The sequence below is a fragment of the Myxine glutinosa genome, chromosome 2 (genome assembly GCF_964187855.1).
Source record: "Myxine glutinosa chromosome 2, kmMyxGlut1.1, whole genome shotgun sequence".
Classification (NCBI taxonomy): domain Eukaryota; kingdom Metazoa; phylum Chordata; class Myxini; order Myxiniformes; family Myxinidae; genus Myxine; species Myxine glutinosa.
Window position 1 is genome coordinate 217,920,630 of NC_136262.1, and position 7,687 is coordinate 217,928,316.

The following is a 7,687-nucleotide window of genomic DNA, read 5'->3' on the forward strand; positions in this document are numbered from 1 at the left end:
TTGAAGGCTTTTTTTCTTTTAAACGATTTATATAAACATCTGTTAAATCTCGATCGGTGCAGCCGTTTGTGCGGCACCCGGGAAAATAACCATGCGGGAGCAAGTATCAGCAGGATGTGGCAGTGTGGGAGTCCACGTTTCTGATCCTCCTTCATGCCGAAGTAGCCCACCACTTCTCCAAGCATTCCGCTCTTCAGATCCGCCATGACAGATTTAAGCTTAATACTGAAGACAAGCGATCATTCCAATGAATGCGTCAGGAAGGGCATCCGGCCATAAAAAACATTGCCTCAAACAGGGAACCATGATTGTCATGGGGCCCGCAAGGCTAACCCCCGCTTTAGCGGGGAAAAATGGCCTTAAAACGATCATTCATTCATTCATTCACTGAAGACGCGTGCAGTTAGTCCTCCCGATGTCGTATGTACTCCCGATACGTGTTTCCTTCATTGTAAAAACTTCCAAATCAACAGTTAAAAGGATTTTGAGCCAATAGCTGTTACGCCCTTGGCAAGATCGATGGAGACAGCGATCTGTTAGTGTATTCACCGCCCAAATAGCTATGTGGAATTCTCTCATGTCAAGATTAAACTAATCGTGTTCACAATCGCTATGTCGTATGTACTCCCGATAGGTGTTTCCTTCAGTTGAAATGGGTTAGAAATCTCTCAAGCAGGGATTCAACCCATGTCTTATAAAAGGTCTTTGTCTGAGGTCACCGAGTTCGATCGGTGCAGCCGTTTGTGCGGCACCCGGAAAAACATCGTCACAATGAGAACAATGAACGTTATGCGAACACGAATGTTATGTGGGAGTCCAAACCTGAGAATGCTGGAGACTAAAGCTGAAATTGGGAAAACTAAATAGGCTATTTTACTCCTGGAGATCCCAGGATTAGGCCAAAAATATATATATTTCCGGTCTCTGGTCAGCGCGCGCATCGATTTTGACCCTGCGCGTCAACAATTTTTTTTCTTCAAATTTCCAACGGTACCTACGCGCACTGTTTATAGCACATCATAAATGTGCACATCATAAATGTGCATCATAAATTATAGAGCACATCATAAATTATAGAGCACATTAAACATAAACAATGCCGCGCCGGCTCAAGTATACGCGAATACTTGAGCCGGCGCCGAGACGAGATAATTGCAATTAAGTGAGCCGTGACGTCACGTTCTCGCCGAAAACGCGATTTCGAGCGTGAGGGGCCATAAAATGTATGCATGTTGCCGGGCCGGCGTGCTATCTCGGGAAATATGGGTCTGTGAGGGTCGCCATTGGTATCGACGTTCGCGCACGGTTCTCCCCTACAAAACTACGTTTTTAATTTTTCGATTTTATATATTTAACTTTGAAGCAAAAACTATCGCACTTTTGTGGAATTTGTTTTGAAAGTCATTAACTAGACCGATTGGCTGATGTATATGCCAAGTTTCAGCTAGTTTCAATGTATTGTCCTTGAGATATGAGCGCCAACACATTTTGGAGGGACGGACGGACAGACACACAGACACCAACGTGATTTTGAGGGTTTTCTAAATAAAACTCAAAAATGCGGATACAGACTTTGCTGAAATTTGGAACATATTACCTCAACGTACAAAGCATTTACTTCTGAAATGTGGAACATATTACCTCAACGTACAAAGCATTTACTTCTGAAATTTGGAACATATTACCTCAACGTACAATGCATTTACTTCTGAAATTTGGAACATATTACCTCAACGTACAAAGCATTTACTTCTGAAATTTGTAGCCGATTTGATCCTGTAGAAGCCGAGAAACGTATTTTCAGTGCCCATGTTAAAGCTGCATACAGAGAAACGATCCCTTATTATAAAGGGAGGGGCGCTTTGCGCCTTCTTTTGAAATTGCATAAAATAATCTACAGGATCAGCCAGGGGGGATCACGGCATTCTTTTTATTACTGAAAATTATTGTGCTATTATTATTGTTATCATTATTATTAATTTACTATTTTGCAATAATGTAATGGTAATATTGATATTGAAGGAACTGCGCTCCAACGCGAGTCGAAAGAATTGACGCGACCAAAGACGGAATTCGTCCGAGTTGCTTTATTGAAACAAAACAGCTCAGGTATTCTGACAAGCCCGTTTTTCGGGCAGCAATATATATACACATTTATGTCGGGAAGTTTGCCCGGCAAAAGCTATACCGGGCATGCCCAGGTGTCAAGGGCGAGCCTTGGAAAGGCGAGTCTGGACCTGCCCGGGCGTGTTTGGCTGCGGCCTGGCAAGTCGAGGCTGGGCGTGCCCGGGCGCTCTGGGCGAGCCCTGGAAAGGCGATAGCGGGCATGCCCGGACGCTCTGGGCGAGCCCTGGAAAGGCGATAGCGGGCATGCCCGGACGCTCTGGGCGAGCCCGGGAAAGACGAGACCGGGCGTGCCAGGGAGGTTCGGGCGTGCCCGGGAACAGTGAGTCCGGGCATGCCCGGGAGAGGCGCGTCTGGCCGTGTTCTGGCCGGTGCAAGGCGATTGTGTGCATCCAGCGGTAACCGCTACACACGCCCCTCCAGAATCGACCTGCACCGGCAGGGTCAATTTAAGGGGGGTCCGGATGACCCGGCCGAAGCGACCCCTGGAGGGTCGTGGGGAGGGGTCCGACATGGTGGTGGGTGGTCGAGCGGGGGGAACTGTGGACGGGGGGCGGCCTCGCCGCGGAGGAAGGGCCAACCGTGGTGGTCGGTCGACGTCCATGTGCGCCGGTTTGAGGCGGTCCACAGAAATCCGGTCCGGCCGGCCGCCGAAGTCGACGATGAAAGACTTGTCGCCCCGTCGCAGGACCTGGAAGGGCCCGTCGTACGGCGGCCGGAGTGGCCCCCGGTGCGCGTCATGACGCACAAAGACGTACTCCGCTGTGCGAAGCGCCGGGGGGACGTAGGACTGGGGGCCACCGTGGCGGGACGTCGGCACGGGGGCAAATCATCGGGCGGCCTCCTGGAGGTCCGAGCGCTGGCGAGCGGCGGACCAGGGACTGGTAGCGTCGGGCACGAATTCGCCCGGGATGCGGAGCGGCTGGCCGTAGACGAGCTCGGCGGCGGACGCCTGGAGGTCTTCCTTGGGGGCCGTGCGAAGGCCCAAAAGGACCCACGGCAGCCGGTCGGCCCAACCGTCGTCCTGAAGGCCGGCCATGAGTGCGGCCTTCATGGAGCGGTGAAACCGCTCGCACAACCCGTTGGCTTGGGGGTGGTAGGCCGTGGTGCGGTGCAGCGTGACCCCCAACGAACGGGCGACTGCGCCCCAAAGCTCAGACGTGAACTGTGGGCCGCGGTCGGACGAGATGTCCGCTGGTGCGCCGAAGCGCGCGACCCAGGTGGCGATGAACGCCTGCGCCACGTCGGCGGTGGTGGTGGAGGCGAGGGGCACAGCCTCCGGCCACCTGGTGGTCCTGTCCACCCTGGTGAGCAGGTGGGTGAACCCCCGCGAGGGGGGCAGGGGACCCACCAGGTCCACGTGGACGTGGTCGAAACGCCGTTCAGGCATGGCGAAAGGTGCCAGCGGGGCCTGGGTGTGGCGGTGGACCTTGACCCGCTGGCAGGCCATGCAGGCGTTGGCCCAGTCGCGGATGTTTCGTCGAAGGCCGTGCCAGACGAAACGCGCCGACACCAGCTTCTGAGAAGCTTTCCGGCCCGGGTGAGAAAGGCCGTGGATGGAGGCGAAGATGCGGCGCTGCCAGGAAACGGGCACGATGGGGCGAGGCTGGCCCTGGGAGACGTCGCAGAGCAGGACGGTGCCCGCGAAGGGAATGTCGGCCAGGCGGAGGCCCGTGTCCGCCGCACGGAGTGCCTGCACCGAGGCGTCGGTGGTCTGGTCGGCCGCCATGAGCGCGAAGTCCACGCCGAGGTGGACCGCGTTCGCGCTGGCCCGAGAAAGACAGTCGGCCACGGCGTTGTCTTTGCCGGCGACGTGCCGGATGTCCGTGGTGAACTCCGACACGGCGGAGAGGTGGCGCTGCTGGAGGGCCGACCACGGCTCCGTGACCTGAGCCATTGCGTAGACCAACGGCTTGTGGTCGACGAAAGCCGTGAACGGGCGGCCCTCCAGGAGGTGTCGGAAATGGCGAACGGCCAGGAATAGCCCGAGCAGCTCGCGGTCGAACGTGCTGTAGTTTAACTCGTTCGGCCGGAGTTGCCGGCTGAAAAAAGCGAGTGGCTGCCAAACCCCGTCCACCCATTGCTCATGGACGGCGCCCACCGCGTAGTTGGAGGCGTCTGTAGTGAGGGCGATGGGCGCGTTGAGCACCGGGTGAGCCAGCAGCGTTGCGTCGGCGAGGGCCCGTTTGGCGCTGGCGAAGGCCGCGTCCATGGCCGCGGACCAAACAATGTCATGCTTGGCCGGCTTGCCCCGGAGGGCCTCGTAAAGGGGCCGCATGAGCTGAGCAGCGCGGGGCACGAATCGGTGATAACAATTCACCATGCCGAGGAACTCTTGGAGGGCCTTGATGGAACGGGGACGCGGGAACGTGGTGATGGCCTCGACCTTGGTCGGCAGCGGCACGGCCCCGGGTCTTGGTGATGCGGTGGCCCAAAAAGTCAACGGTCGTCGCGCCGAAGTGGCATTTGACCGGGTTGACAATTAAGCCGTGCTTGCTGAGGCGACCGAACAGTGTTCGGAGGTGGAGGAGGTGCTCGGCGCGGGACGTGCTGGCGACGAGGATATCGTCCAGATAGACGAAAAGAAACGGCAGGTCGCGCAGCACGCCGTCCATCAAGCGCTGGAACGCCTGGGCCGCGTTCTTGAGGCCAAACGGCATCCGCAAAAATTCGAACAGGCCGAACGGCGTGATGACGGCCGTCTTTGGGACGTCGGCTGCCCGGACAGGTACCTGGTGGTAGCCCCGTATCAGGTCAATTTTCGAAAAGATGACCCGTCCCGCCAAACGGGCGGAAATGTCCTGAATATGCGGGATCAGGTACCTGTCGGGGGTGGTAGCGTCGTTGAGACGGCAGTAGTCGCCACACGGGCGCCATCCACCCCCCGGCTTTGGCACGATGTGCAGTGGCGAGGCCCACGCGCTATCGGAGCGCCGCACGATGCCGAGGTGCTCCAATGCGTCGAACTCGGCCTTCGCCACGGCGAGCTTGGCCGGGTCGAGGCGGCGGGCCCTGGCGGAGACCCGCGGGCCCGTAGTGGGTATGTGGTGCTCAATCCCGTGCCGCACCGCGACGGCCGAAAACGTCGGCCGCGTTAGGGCCGGGAATTCCGCGAGCAGGCGAGCGAACTCATTCGCTGCCGGGAGGGCGCACGCCAGTTCGGTCGGCGCGGAGCTGCTCATCGTGCACGCCAGGGAGCTGAAGGTCTCGGCGTTGACAAGGCAACGACGTTTGACGTCGACCAGCAGCCCGTGCGCGCAGAGGAAGTCGGCGCCCAGCAAAACCATGGGGACGCAGGCGGTCACAAAAGTCCATTGAAAACGCTGGCTGCCGAAGCAGAGGGTGACGACAAGTGGGCCGAAAGTGCGTATGGCCGAGCCATTAGCAACGACCAAAGAGGGGCCGCAAACGGCGTCCCGCCTGTCCTGCTCGGAGGCGGGTATGACGCTCAGTTGGCCGCCGGTGTCACACAGGAAACGCCGCCCAGACGCTTTGTCCCGAATAAACAGCAAGTTGCCCGAGTGGCGGGCGCTCATGGCTGGGAATGAACGCCGGCCCGGCCGTTTCCCGACCTGCCGAAAGTGCACGGCGGCCGGCACGTCCGAGCCTTGTGTCCGAACCTGGCGTGGTAATAACACCACACCCGGTCAGGTGGAGGCCCCGGCCGTCGTGTCGGAAGCGGGCGGTGCGGCGTGGCGGCCGCCAGTTGCACCGGCAGTTCGGCCTCCAACCGCGCAGGGCGCTCGGGCGTCGTGGGCGTCGCCTCGGACGGCGGCGGGCTCCAGGTAACCGCGCCGATGTGCTGGCCCGCCGAGGAGATCTTATCGGCTTCCCTGGCGAGGGCGCGGGAATCCGTGATCAACGTTACAGCCAGGGCGAGGTGTACCGGGTGAGGCAGCTGGCGAAGGAACAGCTCGCGGAACAGAAAATCCGGAGAGTGCTCACCGAGCAACGAGAGCATATAGTCCATGCGCTCTGACGGGCGCGTGTCGCCGAGCTCGGGCAGAGCGAGCAGGCGCCGTGCGCGTGCTGCCAGTGAGAGGGCGAAAGCGTCGAGGAGGAGTGTCTTCAGCGCGTCGTATTTGTCAGCAGCCGGCGGGTGCTCGAGGAGGCTCAAGGCGCGGGCCGCGGTGGCGGAACCGAGCGCCGCCACAACATGGTGGAAGCGGGTGTCGTCCGCGGTGATGCCTCGCAGGGCGAACTGAGAGTCCGCCTGAGCGAACCAAACAGCCGCGTGAGCCTCCCAGAAGGTAGGCAGTTTAAGCGTCACTGCCGTATCCATGTCGGTAGGTCACCAATGAAGGAACTGCGCTCCAACGCGAGTCGAAAGAATTGACGTGACCAAAGACGGAATTCGTCCAAGTTGCTTTATTGAAACAAAACAGCTCAGGTATTCTGACAAGCCCGTTTTTCGGGCAGCAATATATATACACATTTATGTCGGGAAGTTTGCCCGGCAAAAGCTATACCGGGCATGCCCGGGTGTCAAGGGCGAGCCTTGGAAAGGCGAGTCTGGACCTGCCCGGGCGTGTTTGGCTGCGGCCTGGCAAGTCGAGGCTGGGCGTGCCCGGGCGCTCTGGGCGAGCCCTGGAAAGGCGATAGCGGGCATGCCCGGACGCTCTGGGCGAGCCATGGAAAGGCGAGAGCGGGCATGCCCGGGAAAGACGAGACCGGGCGTGCCCGGGAGGTTCGGGCGTGCCCGGGAACAGTGAGTCCGGGCATGCCCGGGAGAGGCGCGTCTGGCCGTGTTCTGGCCGGTGCAAGGCGATTGTGTGCATCCAGCGGTAACCGCTACAATATAATTATTATGCTATTATCATTGTTATTATTAACCTCGCCAGAGGAGAGGCTATTGCATTTAAGTGTTTATCTGTGTCTGTTTGTCCGCACAGAATAAATATGATTTTCTCTGCAACCGTTGATTCGATTGACAGGAAATTTTCACCATCGCTGCACCTCCTCCTGCAGAATTCTTAAATGATAATTATGACGTCATAGGTCACGTGGTATGGGCGCCATCTTGGAAAAACCGAACAACTTTGCACCTCCATATCTCCAAAAGCGCTGCAGAGAAAAAATTGAGACTTGGCTCATTGTAAAGAACTTTCCATGTGGAATAACATATTCATGATGATGTCATAGGTGCCTCCATTATGACGTAATTCGACAAGTACAAAACTTCATCCGATCAAGATGAAATTTCTTGAGTTTATTATTTATTATTTAAGTATTTATTATTTAATTAATTAATTGAATTATTATTTAAATAATTAATTATTTTATCTATCTATAATTCCAGTAATCTCTGTACGTTTGTACGTTTGTACGTTTGTTTGTCTGTGACCGCTGTTTCTCGACAACCACGGGTCCGATATACTTTTAACTTGCCAGGTATATTGCTGGGGACCCGAGGATGTGCCTTTTCAAGGTTTCATATTAATCGGACAATTACTTACCGAGCTATGTCCAAAAAACGATTCAACCAATCAGAGAGCAGCGAACTATCGCGTGTGCCGAACGTGGCGGACACACTCTGCCTCGGATGGCACATTTGAGAGCGTAT